At 41.2% G+C, this 23,005-nt stretch overlaps 1 protein-coding gene, 1 long non-coding RNA gene and 2 other non-coding genes across 4 annotated transcripts in view; 3 read left to right on the top strand and 1 right to left on the bottom strand.

Moving 5' to 3' along the window:
• Nucleotides 1-9,339, bottom strand: part of traf7 (TNF receptor-associated factor 7) — a 67,110-nt gene extending 57,771 nt beyond the window's left edge. Inside the window, exon 1 of the mRNA XM_043711204.2 lies at nt 9,260-9,339. The gene's annotated coding sequence lies outside the window, so the exon portion shown is untranslated. The remainder of the gene's footprint in view (nt 1-9,259) is intronic.
• Nucleotides 9,340-9,661: 322 nt separating this feature from the next.
• On the top strand, nt 9,662-16,372 carry LOC122560519 (uncharacterized). Its single transcript, XR_006314758.2, has 5 exons — nt 9,662-9,685; nt 12,763-12,819; nt 13,212-13,290; nt 15,593-15,665; nt 16,233-16,372. It is a non-coding gene; the product is annotated as an uncharacterized LOC122560519 (long non-coding RNA).
• Nucleotides 13,057-13,144, top strand: LOC122560936 (small nucleolar RNA SNORD60). Its single transcript, XR_006314852.1, has one exon. It is a non-coding gene; the product is annotated as a small nucleolar RNA SNORD60 (small nucleolar RNA).
• On the top strand, nt 16,089-16,179 carry LOC122560935 (small nucleolar RNA SNORD60). Its single transcript, XR_006314851.1, has one exon. It is a non-coding gene; the product is annotated as a small nucleolar RNA SNORD60 (small nucleolar RNA).
• Nucleotides 16,373-23,005: the final 6,633 nt, after the last annotated feature.

Genomic DNA, 23,005 nt, shown 5'->3' on the forward strand with positions numbered 1-23,005 from the left:
GTCCAACTAGCCTACAGTTTCCTACTTTATGTCTATCTCCTTTCTAAAATAGAGATGTTTCTTTTACAGTTTTCGAATTAGCTAGAGATCTGGTTTACAGAGGAGGCCAAATAGAAAGCAGAGGACCACTTTGCCAAACACCTCCACTCAGCCCACAAACTTTGCCAAGCTTCCAGAATCCTGTCATTTTAATTTTCCACCTAGGTTACATGCAGAGTTCTCCAACCACACCCTCCTACAGCAGCCATTCTCAACGCAGAAAAGCACCAAGCTCAAGGATCGCATTAGGCCTGATGGGTGTTTAATTTCATAGTATTTTTTAAAGTTTTGCACAGTATGTCAGAATATTCAAGTTTTCTTGGTGTTTAATACTAAATGATTTTCTGTCTGTCTATCTGCTTGTGTTGTGTCCCTGTTTGAAAGGGGGGCCCTGGAGCTGGAGGAGAGCTCCTCAGGGGGCCCTGGCCAAAAGACGGTTGAGAATCACTGTCCTACAGTGTTCTCACACAGGCCAAAACTTGAGGAACAGGATTTTATCTTTCAGCTAGGCACATCATAGACTTCCAGACTCAATGAGGAGTTCAACAAATTCAGATCATGACATCCATTCCTTTTTTTCTTCAGTTGTAGGCTTCAGCTATATTCCCATTTGTTTTGTTCGTCATTCTGCTATTCACACCTCCACTAGAGATGCTGCTTTTATTTCTAGTCTCCGTACCAATGCTTTTGACCTAGCTTTGTCACTTCTAATTACATCATTTCTCCTATTTTCTACTCTATCTCTAAGCTTCCCTCTTTTTTTTTGGCACCATCGCACTTCACTTCACTTGCTTAATACCTAATGTCCAACTTTTCCCAATTTGGGTGAAAGATCACTGATTTGAAATGCTAACTCTGTTTTTCTCACTTCACTAAAGATTTCCTCCATTTAAAAAAAAGTGTTGTCAAGGACAATAAGCAAACAATGAGATTTACTTCACAGGAGAAATACATTTAAATCAATTAATTCAATCTTAAAATATTGGTGAAGAAAACCTTGCAGAAATAACTTACTCAGGTGATAAATTCTTTACTAGCATGTAATAAATAGAACAGTATATTGGGGTAGGGTTAAAAACAGGAAATGATTTTCCCTAATGGACTGATCATCTGGACAGTGAGTAATTCACAAAGATAAGAAGTGCTTAATCTCATTGCTCCTCATTAAGGTTACTAATACCAAAGTTTCTAGTTTGTTACATCTAGACCATAGGACTATGTCACATCAAACTGAAGCATTCTTTCTCAATTTCAAAAGTACTCAGGTTTGTTGAGAATTGCTTTGCTATATTTGGGATCAAGATCTACAGGACTGATACTCAAAGTAAGAAAACAGTGGTACATTTCAACTTGAGAAACAGGACATTATCATGACATGGAATAGGAACATATTAATTTTAAAATTAATCTCAGCTTTTGATTCCTGTACAATAGCACCACTTATTTGGAAATCAGATTTCAATCTGTTGAATAGTTTTTCATTTTTTTAGATAGAGTCATAGAGATATACAGAGCTGAAAATGTGTTGCTGGAAAAGCGCAGCAGGTCAGGCACCATCCAAGGAACAGGAGAATCGACGTTTCGGGCATAAGCCCTTCTTCAGGAATGAGGAAAGTGTGTCCAGCAGGCTACGATAAAAGGTAGGGAGGAGGGACTTGAGGGAGAGGCGTTGGAAATGCGATAGGTGGAGGGAGGTCAAGGTGAGGGTGATAGGCCGGAGTGGGGTGGGGGCGGAGAGGTCAAGAAGAAGATTGCAGGTTAGGAAGGCGGTGCTGAGTTCGAGGGATTTGACTGAGACAAGGTGGGGGGAGGGGAAATGAGGAAATTGGAGAAATCTGAGTTCATCCCTTATGGTTGGAGGGTTCCCAGGTGGAAGATGAGGCGCTCTTCCTCCAACCGTCGTGTTGCCATGGTCTGGCGATGGAGGAGTCCAAGGACCTGCATGTCCTTGGTGCAGTGGGAGGGGGAGTTGAAGTATTGAGCCACGGGGTGGTTGGGTTGGTCGGTCCGGGTGTCCCAGAGGTGTTCTCTGAAACGTTCCGCAAGTAGGCGGCCTGTCTCCCCAATACAGAGGAGGCCACATCGGGTGCAGCGGATGCAATAGATGATGTGTGTGGAGGTGCAGGTGAATTTGTGGCGGATATGGAAGTGTCCCTTGGGGCCTTGGAGAGAAGGGGGGAGGTGTGAGTGCAAGTTTTGCATTTCTTGCGGTTGCAGGGGAAGGTGCCGGGAGTGGAGGTTGGGTTGATGGGGGTGTGTGGACCTGACGAGGGAGTCATGGAGGGAGTGGTCTTTTCGGAACGCTGATAGGGGAGGGGAGGGAAATATATCCCTGGTGGTGGGGTCAGTTTGGAGGTGGCGGAAATGACGGTGGATGATACGCTGTACATGGAGGTTGGTGGGGTGGTAGGTGAGGACCAGTGGGGTTCTGTCTTGGTGGCGGTTGGAGGGGCGGGGCTCAAGGGCGGAGGAGCAGGAAGTGGAAGAGATGCGGTGGAGGGCATCGTCGACCATGTCTGGGGGGAAATTGCGGCCCTTGAAGAAGGAGGCCATCTGGGTTGTACGGTTTTGGAACTGGTCCTCCTGGGAGCAGATGCGGCGGAGTCGAAGGAATTGGGAATATGGGATGGCGTTTTTACAGGGGGCAGGGTGGGAGGAGGTGTAGTCTAGGTAGCTGTGGGAGTCGGTCGGTTTATAGTAAATGTCCGTGTTGATTCGGTCGCCCGAGATAGAAATGGAAAGGTCTAGGAAGGGGAGGGAGGAGTCTGAGACGGTCCAGGTGAATTTGAGGTCGGGGTAGAAGGTGTTGGTAAAGTGGATGAACTGTTCAACCTCCTCGTGGGAGCACGAGGCAGCGCCGATACAGTCATCGATGTAGCAGAGGAAAAGGTGGGGGTTGGTGCCAGTGTAGCTACGGAAGATGGACTGTTCCACATATCCTACGAAGAGGCAGGCATAACTGGGGCCCATGCGGGTGCCCATGGCTACTCCTTTGCTTCTACCTGACCTCTCCACCCCCACCCCACTCCGGCCTATCACCCTCACCTTGACCTCCCTCCACCTATCGCATTTCCAATGCCCCTCCCACAAGTCCCTCCTCCCTACCTTTTATCTTAGCCTGCTGGACACACTTTCCTCATTCCTGAAGAAGGGCTTATGCCCGAAACGTTGATTCTCCTGCTCCTTGGATGCTGCTGACCTGCTGCGCTTTTCCAGCAACACATTTTCAGCTCTGATCTCCAGCATCTGCAGTCTTCACTTTCTCCTCATAGAGATATGCAGCACAGAAACAGACCCTTCGGCCCAACTCGTCCATGCCGAATAGATATCCCAACCCAATCTAGTCCCACCTGCCAAAACCCGCCCCATATTTCTCCAAACCCTTCATCCTTTTTTACACAAAAGTGATAATCAAATTGCATATTGTATATTTTCGCCAACACACAATAACTCAAAGTGGTCTAAACTGAAGCAGCAAATCTCCATTAAATATTATCTTTCAATAAGAAAGCTTGAATGTTGAAATATCATTCAGCAGCCAGAGCAACAAAGAATCAGAACCACTGTATGGTACTTGACAGTCATTCCCACACAATAATCTGTACAGTCACAGCAAAGTAATTCTAAGTTACTGAAATTAAACAAATGAAACTATTTCACTCTAATTAGTTAAAAATCTAAAACATACAACTGAGTTTTAAATTCTGCTCACTCATAAGCATTTATCTGTACAATTCAGATATTGCAAAAGGCAGATGAAAAAGGACAATTTTCACCATCTCCTTTTATGTAGGTGAAGCCTCAGGAAGGATGTATTGAACCTGGAGCATATTCAGAGGAGGTTCACGAGAATGGTTCCAGGAATGAAAAGCTTAACATATGGGGAACATTTGAGGAGTCTGGGTTTGTACTTGGAGTTTAGAAGGATGAGTGGAGATATAATGGAAACATACAGAATACTGAACGGCCTGGATACAGTTGATGTTGGGAAGATGTTTTCATTGGTAAGAGAGACTAGGACCCGACGGCACAGCCTTAGAGTAAAAGCACAGCCTTTTAGAACAGAGATAAGAAGAAACTTCCTCAGTCAGAGAGTGGTGAATCTAAGGAATTCACTGCCATAGAAGGCTGTGGAGATCAGGTCAGTGAGTATACTTCAGACTGAAATAGATAGATTCTGGAGTATCAAGGGGATCAAGGGTTACGGGGAGAAAGGAGAATGGGGTTGAGAAACTTATCAGCCATGATTGAATGGCGGAGCAGACTAGATGGGCTGAATGGCCTAATTTCTGCTCCTATGTCTTATGGTCTTATCATTTCATGGCAGAAAGAGTCAATGTTATGTTTCACATCACAATATTTCCCCCATGGGAATTTATGTTAAGTGATTACTTCTCTCAAAATAAATCTGATACTACTTTATTGCAGGAGTTGCTTCATGTGTAGCCCACCAAACATAATTTTCCGTTCTTATGTATTTTGTGGCAGTACCCCTATTATTTAGGAGTATTATCTTAGGAAGCAGGTGATCTATAATTTATCATTTCAATGACCTTTAGGTTGGATTTTATGCTAAGGGCATAGGATGGAATAATAAATGTTTCTTTACAAAAAAACAGGCAAGAGTTAAAATCACAACGTAGACTGTTTCCAAGGTAAAACTGGAAGAACTAAATTGCACTTAACTTTAATAAGAAGGGCATGAGATGACAGACCTAACAAACAATCAAGGTATTTTTCAATGTATAATTTCAGTTACATCACACTGTAAACTTTTGCTATAAATCCTTTGGCTTTCAACTGCGTCCTCCACAACCACCTGATGAAGGAGCGGTGCTCCGAAAGCTAGTGCTTCCAATTAAACCTGTTGGACTATAACCTGATGTTGTGTGATTTTTAACCTTTTTAAAAAAAAGTGACCAATTTCAGCGAGGAGTATATATATATATTGCAACAACAAGTCAGTACGATTAGTCAGTATAATAATGTGAAGCTTTGATATAATAACACTCAGTGGCACATAAGGAATAGCAACTACTGGACACATTTTGTAAGGAAGTCACTGATGAAAGTAATGTTTTGTGTAAAAAATATGGAACTTTCAACAGCAAATAGACAAAGTTAGCACTCAAGTTACGGAAATAAACAAAAATCTAAACATATAAAGACAAGAAATAATTTGTCAATTATTCAGTTAGAAAGAAGACAAAGACTTCATTTCATAGCATTTTCATAGACTGGTACCTGAATTCAAAAGCTAAGGATCAATGATGCTACAGCAGAAGGCTAGGATTAACATGATCGTACTGATAGCTGCAATGTGTTACTGTCATCATAGCCCAGGTTTGTACGTGAACTAGATAGAATAAGTATAGAAAGGTGCAAAAAAACCTAGAAATTGAAGGTGAGTTTTCCAGATCTCAGTAATGTTTCTGCATGCTACAAGCACCTTTGGCAATTTGAAATCTTTAAAATGCTATTTTGTTACTGTCAGGACATATTTAGAACTGTCATTTTGCAGAAAATGAAGAAAATTTACTGACTTTTATAAAGCACATATTTAATAAAGCATCAGAATACTGTAAAATGCAACATATAATAACAGAAAACTCAAGGGGCCCTCTGGCAGGAATATGAACCTTCTGTAATGACTTCGAAATTAGATTAACTTGGAAGCAGCAAAGATAAAGATTCTTCCAACCTTCAGGCAGGAATAAATGTCATGGCCGAGAGGAGGTCAAGTTAGTTGATCAATAAAAGGCAAAAATAACATCCATTTAATAACCAGAAACAATGTTTGATAATGTATCAAAGTATTTAAAATATGAACATTATTCATTGAAAATTAAGTCATTGCAAAGCTAATCCAAATGGGGAGTCAAAATAATTTCTCTAGAGTTTTAAATTTGTTTCACTCTTCACAAATCACATTGATGGTTCTTAAATGTTGTGCTATATATTCTAACTGGGAACATCAACTCTGTTAACCTGTTTGTATATTAGTTTGGAAGAATTAATAATTGCAAGTAACATTCAGATCATACATGTGGCAGGCAATGATAATTTACAACCTCTTCTCAACATTTAACGGCATTACCACCTACTGAATACCCTGTCTTCGACATTCTGGAGGTTACCAATGATCAATTTCTGAACTGAATGAACATTTGAATACTGACTACCGGTGCAGGTTAGAGGCTGGGAATTCTGCAGTGAGTGACACTTCCTGCCTTCCCAAAGACTACATCAAGTCTCAGTTCAGGAGCACAATGAAATGCTCTTCACTTGCCTGAATGGGTGCATCTCCAAAAGTACTATTAACACCATTCAAGAGAAAGCAGCTCAACTGATCCAATGTGTGCCATCTAAAAGGTGCATTGCAGCAACTTGCAAAGATGGCACCTTCCAAACCTGCATCCACTACCACATAGAAGGATAGGAGCAAAAGAAACATAGCAGCACAATTACCTGCAAATTTTCTTCAAGTGATCCTGACTGAATTGATATTGCAATTCCTACACTGTCACTGGGTCAAAATCCCAGAACCACCTTCCGTACAGCACTTTGGTGATCTGAACCAAAAGGGCTGCAACAGTTCAGGAAGGCAGTTCACCACCTTCACAAAGGCTATTAAAGATTGGCAATAAATGCTAGCCTCGGCAGCAACACTCGATTCCCAAAAGCAAATAAAAATATTTAACAGCTTAAACCCAGTACGTAGCTAAGGGTTGACAAACCTTTGAATTCCACAGATTGCGTGCACTCCAGAATCAGTTCCACAATTGTAAAATACACATTGGTGCAGACTCGGGAAAAAAAAACTCAAGCTGCAATTGAAAGCAGATGGGACAGTAGATTGCGGCCATACATGGACAATTTGATGGTGGCTGCTTTACTATTTAAGCTGTAGTGTTTGATCTGGAAATCATGCCAGGAGAATGTGGTCTGTTCAAGGTAATTTATTAGCTTAGTCCTCCCTTAGGATTTTTAAAACAGTGAATTTCTATATGATACGGCAGCAGAACAAAAAGTCTATTTCTTGATCTTAATTGACCGTTACTGGTCACTACATGAAAAATTAAATCACTCAAATTAGAATCATACAATCTCTAGAGTGTGGCAAGATGCCAATTGGCCCATTGAATCTGCACCAACCCTCTGAAGAGCATCCCAGCCCCCTACCCCTACCCCTAACCCTGCATTCCCCATGGCTAATTCACCTAGCCCACACAGCCCTGGACACGATGGACAATTTAGCATGGTCACTTCACCTAACCCATACATCTTTGGACTGAGAGAGGAAACCAGAGTATCCATGCAAACAAAGCAGAATGTGTAAACTCCACATAGATGGTCACCCAAGGCTGAATCGAACCCAGGCAGCAGTGCTAGCCACTAAGCCACCACGTCACGCGTAATGTGCTGTAAAAATTAATTTAAAACTATTTTAAGTGACAGCAGGATGTGGAGACAAATCATTTTTACATCAAATTACAGGTCTAGAAAGCATTTGACTAAGAATTTATGAAGGAATTACAGGTAAAAGTATGAAAGGATAAGCTGTAAAATGGATAAAAGACAGGCAGCTACAAATGACTTTTAAATATACTAGCTATTGCAATGGCATATTTAGGAGATCACTCTTATTTTCACAATTTATCAATATTCTTGACTGGGAGATAGTAATAAATGATGGAAAGACCTAATGTACCAGGGGCTGTACAATATTCGACCGAATTAGTGATCATAAGGACAGCAAATAGCACTTACAGTAATAAATTGCAGATAAATGGCACAATAAAAATTAGGTCCTACCACCACCATTTTACAATAAAGATTTAACACTGTAATACAGATATTAAGACAAACTAAAAGCAAAATACTGCAGATGCTGGAAATCTGAAATAACAGAAAATGCTAGAAAAGCTCAGGTCCAACAGCAGCTGAGAAGAGACAAACAGTTACATTGAGCGATTAACTCAATTTCTTTTTACAGATGCTGCCAGATCTGCCGAGTTTGTCCAGCATTTATTAAGAGAAAGTCTAATAATTGAGTAGTCTCTTTAAAAAAAAGTTCAAAAACATTGTTAAAAGTATATTTCTCACTATAAATTCATATACAGTATTTGCAGACTAATTGACTTTCAATTATTTATAAATGATAGGCTAGTATCATCAACAATTATAGTTCTGTATGCAGTAATTTTAAGGACACATTTATTGCCCAAATCCTGACACTCATCTAAGCATTTCCCCTTTACAGTGATAAACTATCCAGTATGGTGATGTGGTCAGGCAGAGCTTGTCCTAAGGCTTTATTTGTATTTGTTGTGGCAACTTGCAATATGACAGTTTTAAAAGATATAAAATTATGCGCCACCCACTTTTTTAAAACCCAGAGCAGCAGTCTTCCTTTCGTGTTTCTCCAAAAAAATAATAACTCCCTACTTAACGCAAACTTTGGACGCCAGACTCGAACATTACACCTTCTCTAAAATTTATTTATTGTAGATCTTATAAATTGCATCTCGTGTATGACCTTTAACAATGCAAAAAAAGTCTCAAAGTACTGCGCAGGCAAGATGAATTGGGACAAGGGGAAAATTTTAAAGGAGCATCTTAAAAAGAAGATAGGTTATGCAAGACCATAAATTACGATTAGGAAGAGGTAGCAATTACAAAGGCCTTTTGCAAAAGTGTGTGCGCGCGTATGGGAGGGTGGGTGCAATCCATACATTTGTATCACTGCAAATATTCGATCAGTAAGAGCACGCTTTGGGAGGGTGTTTCTCAGGCTATCGATGTGAATGCAAGCAGGACAGGTTATCTGCTTCTCTCTCTGTCCTGCACACAGCCGCCTGGCAATGAATTGGGAATGCACAGCACCTGACGGTTGACAAAAGATGGGACCCAGGGTTGATGCGGGCGGCAGGACCCAGGGTGGTGGTGACAGACGGCCCAAGATTTCAGTGGGAAGGGGAGAAGACAGCGAGTGACCAGATCCGTCCATCAGGAGACCCTGGAAAGTCTAGACCATGTCTCCCCTTCCTGTAGGAACCACTTCTCGGGTGGATTGTGTTGATAGATCCTCCTCCAAGTCTGGGTCCATTTTCCAGACATGTAACTCCAACCATTTGCATAAACAGTGTGAAAAGTACTCCCGCACACGCAGAAGGGAAAGGGAGAGGAAAACTCCATTCACCCAAACTTATGTCCTTACCCGCAAATCGCTACGCTTGACATGTTCAAACACCATCGTCTACCAACTGCCCGAAATTTCAAGGAACTAACCGAGACCCCGTGCCTGCGCATGCGCGGCTTTCGTGGAGCATGCCGGAGATTGTAGTTTCCAGAGTCCGCTACTTACGGCGGTGGGCGAACGCCCGGACTATATTACCCAGCGGGCGGCGCGGCGACCTGGCGGACGCCGACCCCCAAGACCGAGCGCCACCCCCGTCAACAGGGATTGGACAGAATGCGGTCGTACTATTCCCATGGTCCGGACTCTATTGGTTAATTGAGACGTCAATTAGATTAATGAGCCAATAGGCATGAGGCTTGGGTGGGGGATTGACAGGTGGCTATCGTATATTCTCGAACGTGCGCGAAGATCGTCCTCTTTCCGCCGGAGACTGGGTTGAATGAGGTAGGTATAAGGTAATGCTGGGCTGTTAGCGACCAGTGCTAGTATCGCGCATTTGCGAGGTTGAAAGTTTTTATTTTGAAGAAATCGGTGTTTTAAATGAGGTGGGGGAGTATCTCACTTCCTGTTGGGTTTCTCCTGTCAATGTGTTGCCGCGCTGTCCATTTGTAGCCATTAGAGTAGATTACTGATTGTGGAAAGCAGGCTCTTCGGCCCAACAAGTCCACACCGACCCACCGAAGCGAAACCCACCCAGACCCATTCCCCTATATTTACACCTCCACCTAATGCTACGGGCAATTTAGCATAGCCCACTCGCTTAACCCGCACTTTTGTCTTAAATACTTTGTTTGTTAGGAGTCAAACTATGGAGTAGTAGGCCCCTATCTTTTTGGGGTTATAAAGATGTACAACACGGAAACGCACCCTTCGGTCCAACTCGTCCATGCGAGCTAGATATTCTAAACTAATCTAGTCCCATTTGCCAATATTTGGCCCACATCCCTCCTAAACCCTGTTCATATAGCCGTCCACCTACCTTTTTAAATGTAATTGTACCAGCCTCCACCACTTCCTCTGGCAGCTCATTGTATGCACGTGGCACCCTGTGTGAAAATGTTGTCCCTTTCAATCTTCTGCCTCACCCTAAACCTATGCTCTCTAGGTTTGGGGGCCCCCTAGGGGAAAAGTCCTTATCTATTTACCTTAACCATGTGCCCCTACTCCTTTCTCTCTTTCTTCCTCCCCATGAATTTATACTTTTTTTAATATAAAGTCCCCCCCCCCCCCCCCCCCCGCAGCCTCCGACACACTGGGGAAACAGCCCCAAACACTCCCTTGGCTCAAACTCTCCAACCCTGGCAACATCTTTGCAAATCTTTTCTGATCCCATTCAAGTTTCACCATCTCCTGATTGTGTGACCAGAGCTACACAGTGCTCCAGAAGTGGCCTAACTAATGTCCTATACAGTTGTAACAAAGGGAAATTAATTAATGAAGCAGCTTTGATCCCTGGTTTCTTATGAGCCCTTCAAGAGACTGACTCCAGAAAACTTCAAAACTTCAGCTCTTCAAACTTGCAATGTTTGGCTCATTGCTTAGAACCTGCTTCATTTTAATCCCAGGCTCTTGTTTCTCCTTGTACCTAAGTAATTGTCCAACATGTGCTTACATGTCTCAATTGAGCCTACCCTTAACCACACTTGGAAGTGCATTTCAGACACAAATTACTTGAGTCAGGCTTTTCCTCTGGTCTGAAGTCAAAACATTTTGTATTTTTTCCTGCTGTCTTTACTGCTTGTTGTCCGTTTTTTAAGGCAAACATGTTGCTACCTATCTGCTTTATTTGGCCTGCTCCTTACACTGGAAGGCCTGCATAGAACAGCACAGGAACAGGCATTTCAACTAACCCTGCTGCTGTTCTAAAGAATTCCATCTGCCTGAACATACTATGTCTGCCTGCTTGTCTAAATGCTGCAGTCAGTCCAATTGATGTCTGAAGGAATTCTCTATTTCCTCACCTAGTCAACTTGTTTGGCTTTTTGCTCTGTACTTAGCTGAGATCCGATTGGGAGTTTATTAGCCTTGTCAGAATTAAAATTAGGACTGTACAAAGCAATATTACTCTTAAGGCAGTGCTAGGGAAGACTTTTTCTTGTAGGAATTGACATGTATGTTGAGTTGACAGTCCCCTCTGCATGCATATTTCTGAATGTTTCTAATTCTTGTAAATTGGGTTTATTGTACTTCACTACTTTGCATTATAGTTGGTCAATAAATTACCAACCTGGTTTCTGATTGGGTTGTAATGAATTTGGCAAATATGAACTTTTCTCAAGTCTGGCTATACACTAGAAAGTTCAGGAAGTCTGTGCTTTGCAAGGTGAATTTTTGGGGAGGTCATAGAGATGTACAGCATGGAAACGGACCCTTTGGTCCAACCTGTTCATGCTGACCAGATATCCCAATCCAGTCTCCTGCCAGCACCTGGCCAATATCCCTCAATTTAAAGTTCTCATGCTTGATTTAATTCCTGGCTGCGATCATCCCTAGCTCCCTGCACCACACAGACCTTGACAACCTATTTTCTTTGAGACTCCCAACAATTGTTACTTCACCTGTGACTGTTTCTACAGTTGCTAAAGCAACATGGTCTGGAATTCGCAGCCAAAGCCTTTCCAGTCTGCTTTCCACATTTTAAGACATCCCTCAAAACCTGCTTTTGGCAATGTTTTTGGTGACCTGACCTAATATCTCCATCTCTGGCCTTGTCTAAAGTTCTCTAATTTTTAATGGAATTATAAGCATGATAAAATGCAAACTGTTGTTGTTTTGGACATTACAGATTATTCATGCAGTGAAGATTTGAAGATAATGTGATTTTTTAAAATTAGCTTGAAGCAATGATTGTGTAATAGCTTGTAAATTCAGGTTCATGAGGTTGAGGTGAGTGGCAGATATATTCCTTAAGTGCATGAGCAAGGATAGATTTGATAGTAAAACAAAACTGCATATGCTGGAAATTTGAAGCTAAGCACATCTGACAGCATTCGCTGTTGAATCCTACAACCTTAAATCGGTCAATGGTGCATAATGAAAATGGTGCATATAAGTTAATGCTTGATTACTGTCTAAATACAAAGACAGGTGTATATCGAAGTTCTTTCGTTATCCTTTTTGCTATGGGTTGAGCCCAACATAAGTCAAAGAATTGCCTACTTAATATTTTAAATTGTGACTTTTCGTGGTGTTAGTATTTTAATGACCACTAGGTATGCAATTCCCTGACTTGGTGGGATGTGTACTGAATTGCCATGTATTCAGTGTTTCCATCTGGTGGACAAACTGTTATTGACTGCAGTTAATAATGCTAGAATCCATGTGGAAAAAGTGCTAAAACCATTCTGCTAAACTTGATGTAATGCTGGGTTAGGCTATTTTGCAGATATTTAGGTATTTTTCTGTCCCAGGAAATAGTCAAAAGCTTGAGACTTAAAAACCCTTGCTAAAATGTTTATTACTATTTGCCAGCTCAGCATAGTTTTGTTCATCGGAGTTTGAAAACTATTTTTAATTTCCAGATCCTGTAGATATGGATTGGAAGAAGTGCACTGTGCCTGCAAATTGGCACAACTGTGGTAAGTTCATCTGGAGAAGATGTCTAACTTAACACTCTTGTGGGGTAAAGGGTATTGTCATGCTGTATAAATTAGCTTCCAGTGACAATTAGACAATTTAATGTTACCAGTAAAATAGCTTGGTTTAAAACAGTAAATTGATTTGTCCATTTGTGGGCAGAGTTTGAAGGTGTCTTGAATTCAAGTTGAAGTACTGGCCAAGATAGTTTGGTCTGTGACTGTTTAAATAGATTGCACAGCCTGTGATGAGCCTTTCTTTCTGACATCTCCAATGAAAGTGTTGCATCACAGCAATGCTTGATTACTGTTTCTGTGGCTGAGGCTTAATTTTAAGGACTGTTTTAAATTAATAGTTTTAATATCAGCTTATACAGTTTTTTATGTAATTTCAGGCTAACCATGCTAAGATGCTGATGGATCACTGACAGCTGTATCTCTGAAACTTGAGCAGTCTATCAGCAGTGTAAACAGGTAAAGATTAATCACTTGAAATGGGATAACTGGAGTCTTGTTTTAGTTCATCAAATGGGTTAATTACATTGCTCACTTAATGTGCCTTTCTATCTTGTTAGGCAGGTGAGGTGCCAGTGTAAAGTCAGATTTGCAGCATGGAAACAGACCCTTTGGTCCATGCTGATCAGATATCCCAACCCTATCTAGTCCTGCCTGTCAGCACCCAGCCCATATCCCTTCAAACCCTTTCTATTCAAATGCCTCTTAATGTTGCAATTGTACCAGCCTCCACCATATCCTCTGGCAGCTCATTCCATACATGTACAACCCTCTGTGGAAAAGGTTGCCCCTTGGGTCTTTTATATCTTTCCCCTCACCCTAAACCTATGCCCTCTAGTTCTGAACTCCATGACCCCAGAGAAAAGACTGTCTATTTATCCTATCAATGCCCCTTATAATTTTGTAAACCTCTAAGATCATCCCTCAGCCTCTGACGCTCCAGGGAAATCAGCCCCTCCCTGTAGTTAGGTCCTCCAACCCTGGCAACATCCTTGTAAATCTTTTCTAAACCCTTTCAAATTTCACAATATCCTTCCAATAGGAAGGAGACCAGAATTACATGCAATATTCCAACAGTGGCCTAACCAATGTCCTTTACAACTGCAACATGACCTCAACTCCTGTACTCAATACTCTGACCAATAAAGGAACGCATACCAAATGCTGCCTTCACTATCCTATCTACCTGTGACTCTTTTCAAGGAGCTATGAACCTGCACTCCAAGGTCTTTGTTCAGCAACACTCCCTAAGACCTTACCATTAAGTGTAGAAGTCCTTTAGGCTGTAGGTTTGATATCCAGATGTTTCATTACCTGGCTAGGTAATAGTCTGGATATCAAACCTACAGCTCAGTGAGCAAACCAAAACCTAAACCTTAACAGAGTTACAAACCTAGTATAAGTCCTGCTAAGATTTGCTTTCCCAAAATGCAGCACCTTACATTTATCTGAATTAAATTCCATCTGCCATTTCTCAGCCCATTGGCCATCTGGTCCAGATCCTGTTGTAATCTGAGAACCCTCTTTGCTGTCCACTACACGTCCAATTTTGGTGTCATCTGCAAACTTACTAACTAACTGTACCTCTTATGCTCGCATCCAAATCATTTATGTAAATGACAAAGTAGAGGGCTCAGTACTGATCCTTGTGGCACTCTACTGGTCACCGGCCTCCATGCTGAAAAGCAACCCTCCACCACCACTTTCTGTCTTCTACCTTTGGACCAGTTCTGTATCCAAATGGCTAGTTCTCCCTGTATTCCATGAGATCTAACCTTGCTAATCAGTCTCCCAGGGGGAACCTTGTCGAATGCCTTACTGAAGTCCATATAGATAACATCTACTGCTCTGCCCTCATCAATCCTCTTTGTTACTTCATCAAAAAACAGTCAAGTTTGTAAGACATGATTTCCCACGCACAAAGCCATGTTGACTATTCTGAATCGGTCCTTGCCTTTCCAAATACACGTACATCCTGTCCCTCAGGTTTCCCTCCAACTTGCCCACCACTGAGGTCAGGCTCACTGGTCTATAGTTCCTTGGCTTGTCTTTACTGCCCTCCTTAAACAGTGGCACCATGTTTGCCAACCTCCAGTCTTCTGGCACCTCACCTGGTGACTATCAATGATACAAATATCTCAGCAAGAGGCCCAGTAATCACTTCTCGTTTCCCACCGAGTTCTCAGGTACACCCAATCGGGTCCTGAGGATTTATCCACCTTAACTGTTTCAAGTATTAAGCAAGATGTTAATTTTTTAACAACTTTACAAGTGCTCAGTCTGAGATGTTTTTCTGGCGTCTGGTATTATTAAAGTAATGCTGATTTTTGACAGCTTAATTTGCTAAAGTTTTATACTTTAGCTCACTGTATTTTCATGCAGTGGAAGACCAATGGGACCACTACCAATAGCAAATTGGATGGTGTTTTGAAAAGTCAGATAGGTGACTGAACTTGGCAATTTCAGAATCCAGATCATATGCACTGCTCACTAATGGGCCATGCCATCTTGTATATTCCACAGGTGAAGTAGCCTGGTAATAAAATGTTAGTATAAATCTTAAATACCAGACATTCAAAAGAATGCATTTTGTAGACGTAATGTTTGTATTGAACTTTACAAATGCTGAACTTGTGGTGCACCTTTTTTATTCTGACCTGTTTAATGAGTGGCTTATTAAAATGGTTGATCATTGTGTAGTCTGAGGCTTAATTTTTAAAAATGCCATCTAATCAGATACAAGACTTTCATGTAATTGCAGGTGCCATGGTAACTAATCGAATACTGACTGCAGCAGCCCAGATTTTTCAGCATTAACTTGTAGCAGGCTAATGGTGAGAACTGTTAAATGTTAACTTGGAGGCTGTGGTGGATGGTGACTGCATAATTGTCTTGAATAACATCTCTAATTCTAAACAATTAAAGGTCCATTTGTATTGGAACTTTCTTTTGGGGTCAGGAATAAAATCCCTATAATGGGAGGGCAGGTTTGAGGTGCTATCCAATGTGGAACACCAATCACTCAAGATTGAACTGAATTTCTCTTGACAACATGTATTTTCTGCCATGCTATGTTAGTGTGTGGCAGTTTGCTATCAAGTAAGCTTATGATGTAGGCACTAGCCTGTATGTATTAAATCTTTGTATTAAAACTTAACAGTTCCTGGCTACACTTGTGGCTTTTTAATCAGTGACTTTGTGTAATGGTTAGCCATTTTGACAGAAGGTAAAAAAACTCTTGGAAATCTGCAGTGCTGAGCCTGTGATGAGCCTTTCTTTATTTCTGACATCTCCAATGAAAGTGTTGCATTTAGCAATACTTGATTAATATTTTTGTGGCTGAGGCTCATTTGCACTTTTTGAATCAGTTAGTATGATACTGACCAAATTTTTTGTTGCAGGTTATGAATTTGGATGAATTCTGAAACTGGTACAGAATGGTTGATCCAATCCTTAATTGCAACACCGCTAACTGCTTGAGATGCACATTCAGGATGTTTATCTGTGCTTTCTGTTTTTGAATAAAAGTTCACTTAATGTATGTGTAGTTGTTCATTGGTGCCAACAGGGTTCATGAAGGTGCAATGTTCATAATTCTGGTTACATTACTAGATTGAGAAGTTCAACTGACTTTATTGTTTCCAATTTTGACTGTCTGAACTTGGTCTAAAACTTGTCCAACAATTATTGTCATGATGACTAGCTATCCCAGTGTTACACGCATAATGCTGTATACACTAGCTTTTCTTTTTGCCTAAGGAAATAACTTAAATTCTATGGCATCTATCTCTTGCAAGAAGTAGTAAATATTCAAGTAATCTACAGCACTTAATCTGTTCAGTCCCTCAATATCTGGATTTGAGAATTGCTGCTCAGTTAATGTGCATAGGCCCTTGAGCACTACTTCATTGCAAAACTAACCAGTCCTGGAATTAAATGGCTAAAAGAGCATGTAATTGGATACTGTATGTGGTTGAATATTGAATAGCTTTTCTGATTAGAACATAAAGGCAGCTGGGGTAGTTTGAACTAAATAACAGCAAGTCTCCTGGAGTGGAACAGAATTGAGTCTGAAATTAAGTGTTAGAATGATCTGAACCCAACTGGTTTTATCAAATAGTTTAGAATACCGATTTTTTTTCTTCTCCCACCTGGTCTACAGAGGATTAGGGGGACTGCAAACTAACCAAAGGACTGGTCAGTCAGATTTATAGCACAAAAACTGACCCTTTAGTCTGCATGAACAATTTGAACCAGAGATGCTAAACTAATCCAGTCCCATTTGCTAGCACTTGCCCCATATCCCTTATTTGTCCAGATTCCTCTTAAAATGTGTAATTGTACTATCCTCATTCTGTACATACCACCCTCTGGAAAAAGTTGCACCTTTTTAGGTCCCTCAAGTCTTCCCCCATCCTAAACCTATGCCTTTGTGTTCTGGACTCATCCAGCTCAGGGAAAAGATGTCTACTGACCCTAACCATGTCCCTCATGGTTTTATAAGTACCTACACTGACACCCCTCAGCTGTCACTCCAAGGAAACCAGCACCAGCCTATTCAGCCTTTCTCAATAGCTCAAACCCTCCAATCCTGGCAACCTGCTTAAATCTTTTCTGAACCCTTTCCAGTTTCACCGCATTCATTTCCATTGGGAGTGCAGAATGGGGTGGTGGAGAGAAAATTCTAATAGAGAATGATAGTTCTCTAGCTATATCCTGAAACCTTAGCACAGACAACTGCTTTGGGCTGTAGAGGAACTTTGACAAAGGATCCATGTGTGGTTCATGGAATGATACAAAATAGCTGTGAAGCTTTGAGCAGTTTAAAATTTTGAAATGTTCTACTTGATTTTGGATTACTACCTGAGCTGCATGCAAATCGGTTAGTGTATCCAGGACATTGTGGGGTCCTCTAGTGGAGATTTGTATCACCAGCCATGAGTGGGATGCCAGAATACTAGAGGGTGGTTCATTTTCTGCAATTTAAAGGCTGTAACAAACAGCCAGGAATTAGACTGGTGAGACTAACATGTCAGTAGTGGGTAAATTGGAGGTAGAGGCAGGATTTATATGCATTTTAGAAATCTGCTTGAACAGCTTAAGTTTTAAAAAGTGATCAAGATAAAGGCAGTAGTGGACTTCAGCAAATATTTGACAATGTTCTGCGTGTTAGATTAGTTGGGGGAAGGTTAGATCACATGAATTTGGGGCAAACTAGCCAACTGGAAATCAAGCTAGCTTGACCAGGGGACAGTTGTGATAAAAGGTTGTTCAGATTGAAGCTGTGACAAGTGATGTGCTGCAAGGATCAGTGCTAGGTCAGTTTCCAATGTAGAAAACAACTTCAATGTGACTATATAGGAAGTATCGTTCGTAAGTTTGTGAATGAAGCCACAATTGGTATAGCGGATAGTGAAGAAAGTTGAATACAATGGGGATTTTGATGCAGTGCACCAAGGAGTTTACTGCAGGTAAATGAGGTGTTGCATTTTGGTAAGCTAAACCAGAGCAGGACTTGCATAGTGAGCATTGTAGCCCTGGGCATTGTTATAAAACAGACCTGGAGTGCAGATCCATACGTGAAACTGTTGCTATGGGTAGTGAAGGAGTTTGACATGCTTGTCTTCATCGGTCAGTGTGTTGTCACTTTGCAAGAAATTGGTCGGATACATTGGAGTACTGCATTCAGTTCTGGGTGCCCTAGTATAGGAAGAATGTCCTTAAGCTAAAAGGATGCAAAAGATTTTACAAGCTATAGAGAATACAGTTTAACCTAAAAGGATAGGCTGGGGTATCTGGAGTGTAGGCTGTGGAGGGATAACCTCTGAGATGTATTAAAATGATTGGCATGGATCGGATGAATAGCCCGGTCTTTTCACCAGGATAGGAGTGTCCAAAACTAGATGCCATAGGTTTACATCCAGCGAAGAAAGATGAGGGGTCTGAGGGGCAACTTTTTTCAGAGGGTGGTGTGTGAAACAAACGGCCAGAGAAATTGATAGAGGTGGGTACAATTACAACATTACAGGCATTTGGACAAGTGTGTGGATTAGAAATGGCCAAATGAAGGCAAATAGGGCTAGTTCAGTCTAGAAAACCTGGTCACTGTGGATAGGTTGGGTCCAAGGGCCTAACTTTGTGTTGTATGACTAAAACTCAATTAAATGTGTGGCTCTGATATGAGGAGAAGAAATGTAATTCTGAAGACAAATGATCCAACTGTTTTATCTTCAAAGATGCTACCAGTTCCATGGGATTTCTCCTGCAATATTTTGGATTTCCAACATTTTTGTTTCTCATTAATCCCTATATGGTTCAAATGTCCTGGTAGTATGAGGCTTTACCCTACAGTCTCCATTTGGTGTAGTTTTTGCTTTTCAGAAGTCAGAGGTACAAGGTACTGTAGAGGTGAATAAATATGACAGGAAGAGGAAAATATTGCAGCAGAAATTTGAGCCAGAATGAGTAGCAATAGTAATTTCTATACTCTTTCACTTGTATTTACTGCCTTTCCTGCTTTATCTATTCATATGCACTCTAACAATAGGTGAATTGACAGCACAAATAAAAATAAATTAATATGCTTTGATAACTTACAGAAATGCAGTTGCAAGATGACTGGAAACTAATAGAACTATTCTGCATCCTGCAGGAAAATGAGGGGAGATAGCATTCTTTGAAGATCTGTGTACTGGTAATAGTGGTTAAGATGCAGTTGATTGTGAAATGTAGAAATAACAAACAGCCAGGTAAGGAAGTCACAGTTGGGAGTCATCTACAGGCCTATCGAGAATACCTCGGCATGGTGGCTCAGTGGTTAGCACTGTTGCCTCACAGCGCCAGGGAACCGGGTTCAATTCCTGCCTCGGGCAACTGTCTGTGTGGGTTTCCTCCGAGTACTCCAGTTTCCTCCCACAGTCCAAAGATGTGCAGGTCAGGTGAATTGGCCATGCTAAATGTTAGGTGCATTAGTCAGGAGTAAATATAGGGAAATGGGTCAGGGTGGGTTGCTCTTCAAAGGGTTGGTGTGGACTTTGTTGGGCTGAAGGGCCTGTTTCCATACTGTAGGGAATGTAACCTAACAGACTAAATTGCTGAGTAATGGTATGTAAGAAGGATAATGCAAATTCCATTGTCTTTTTTATCTGCAAGCTGACTGGGCAGGTCAAAAGGCAAGTATGCTATGGAAGTCACAAAGCATGAGTGCATCACACCTTGTTCTTAGAGCGGTATGTTGTATAGCATACTGCCAGATCTTAGCGTTAGATGTAATGATGCCACATTAATAAAGGGGTAGTTGAGATCTGATCACAAGCTGGTAGAATTTCAAATTCAGTTTGAGGGGGTATAATTTAGTCTCCAGTCAATGTCATCCAATTAAATCAGGGCACTTGGAAGTATGCAGAAAGTTGTCTAAGCAGGTTAGGCAAGTGGATGAAGGTCTGCAGATGAGCAGTGGTAGGCATTTTTTTAATAGCACTCAACAAAAAGAAATCTTCCATTCAAGGACTGTGGGGGGGAAGATGGACCACTGGCTGAAAATGTGGAGCAGAAGATTATACACTTTAAAAACTAAGACCTACAACTTGGCCAGGACTTTGGGAATCAGCAGCAGTTGACTTAAGCTAACAAAAAGGGACAATTGATGAAGTTGGCACGAAATATTTAAAGCTAATGTGTTCTCGTCCCTTGAAGGATGTGACTGGGGAATAGATAACTTGGAAATCACTTATGCCATAATTTACATCAATCGTCAAGGTAGAGAACACTAAAGGGGTGTCAATTTAAGACATGAGGGATTTGCTTTGAGGGTTGAGTCTGCTCCACATTTAAGGCTGAGATTCCCAAGGTTACAGGAAAATGTGAGGAATAGCAGGTCAACCAAGATGGCGGAGCAGACTTGAGGTGACAAACGGTCTACTCTTGTTCCTATTTCTAACATGTTTATGTTTAAGAGCCATAAAGCATATTGTAATAGTTTATAATGAAGGAAAAACTTTAACCAACTTAGACAGCTCACTAGGACCTGATGGCCTATATCCAATGATTTAAAAGAATTGGCTGCAGAAAGAAGTGTCGGTTGAAATGTTCCAGAACTCACTGGATTCTGGAAGGGTTCCAGTAGCTTGGCTGTTTTCCAATGTGACACCCCTTTTTAAGAATGGACATATACAGAAGGCAGGAAACTATAGGCTAGTTAGCCTGACAACTGCCATTGTGAAAATGCAGTTTCCTAAAGAAATAATAGGACATTAAGAAATTAATCAATATTGTTTCATTAAAGGGAGAACATGTTTGACACTTGACATTCTGGTAATTTTCTTTAAAAACAGGGTTAAAAAGGAACCATTTTGGTTGTCTGTCTGTGTATATAAATATATGAAATTGAATATCTTCTGAATTCCAGATTTACTATAAAAGCTTCTTGCACAAGATGGGAACTCTCAATAGTGGGGAGTAATAGACTGAAGATAGGTTAATGCACATACAGCTGAGTGGGATGAATGGGTCTTTTTCAGTTTGGAAAGACATAACTAATGGCATGCCATAAGGATCAGTCCTAGGGCCTGTATTCTGTCAATGATATGGCAAGGGCAGTGTAATATGTCCCAATTTGCTGCTAATACATAAGTGGAAGGGTGTGATGTGATAAGGACCTTTTGAAACCTGCAAGGTTATACATAAAGATTAAGTGAATGGGAAAGAAATACTTGGCTGATGGTGTTTGATGTAACAAATTGAGATCATGCACTTTAGTATGAATTAAAATGTAGACTATTGTTTCGAGAGACTCCAAAAAGGTACATCAGAGGGAACCGAGTGTTCTGTGCATGTAACACAAGTTTGCATGCTGGTGCAGCAAGTAATTAAGGCAAATGCAATTTTGGTTGTAATTGCTACAGGGTGTTACAACTGGTACAAGGTGCTAGTGAAACCCACACTAGAGGACTGTTTAGATTTAGTCAAGTATTTAAAGAAGGATATATCTGTTAAGAGATTCACTCGGCTGACTCCTGAAACAAAAGGTTTGACTTGTGAATGATATTTAAATGGGTTAGGTTTTTATTCATTAGAGTTTAGAATGAGGTGACCATATTGAAACTTATTTGACTCTGAGGGGGCTTGACAGGATAGATGTTAAGATGTTTCCATTAGTGAGGGAAGCCTCTAACTAGGGGACAAGGTTGCAGAATAAAAGGACATTCATTTAAAACCTAGATTCAAAAGAATTTTTGCTGTCAGAATAATGAATGCCTGGACTTAACTGCTGCAGAGTGTTTGAATCTAAATCACAAAGTAATTAAAAAGGATGCAGATTACTTTTTTGAAATATTGTGGAGTTGAAATGGCACATTGTATAGAATGGTGGGACAGGCTCTAATGGCCTACCCTGTTGTGATTTCTTATGTTCTGTCATCTGTGAACTTACAGGTCATATCTCCTATAGATGTCTAGATCATACATTTAAACTGCAAAGAGCAAAGGATACAGTACCAAACCCTATGTCGACCTCTGGACATAGGCTGGAAAGGCACAGCAGGTCAGGCAGCATCCGAGGAGCAGGAAAAGCGACGTTTCGGGCAAAAGCCCTTCCTCAGGAATAGAGGCAGGGTGCCTGCAGTGGAGAGATAAAATGCAGGCACCCTGCCTCTATTCCTGATGAAGGGCTTTTGCCCGAAACGTCGACTTTCCTGCTCCTCGGATGCTGCCTGACCTGCTGTGCTTTTCCAGCACCGCTCTAATCTTGACTCTGATCTCCAGCATCTGCAGACCTCACTTTCATCTCTGGACAGTTACAAAAACAACCTTGGACCATCATCTGTCTCTTGCCATTAAACCAATTTTGGATCCAACTTATCAAATTGCCCTGGATCCCATATGCTTTTACTATTTAGCCTGGACTTGTGCATGAGGTAATGTCAAAAACCTTGCTGAGGTTTCTGTAGACGACACCAACTGCATTGACCTCATCTCAGCACGTAGTCATGCCCTTGAAAAATTCAATCAAATTCATTCGACATAATTTCCCTCTGAAAAAGCTATGCTAACTCTGTTCTTGATTAATCCTCATCCCTCCAATTGAAAATAGATTCTGATTATTTTCTGATAGTGTTTCTACCACTGCCATTATAGTTGCTGGTTTGTAATTTTCCTTTTTTTTTTATCCCTAGCA

Source organism: Chiloscyllium plagiosum, unplaced genomic scaffold (genome assembly GCF_037043375.1).
Source record: "Chiloscyllium plagiosum isolate Xiang-an unplaced genomic scaffold, Cpla_swu_hap1 HiC_scaffold_20, whole genome shotgun sequence".
In the NCBI taxonomy this organism is placed as follows: Eukaryota; Metazoa; Chordata; class Chondrichthyes; order Orectolobiformes; family Hemiscylliidae; genus Chiloscyllium; species Chiloscyllium plagiosum.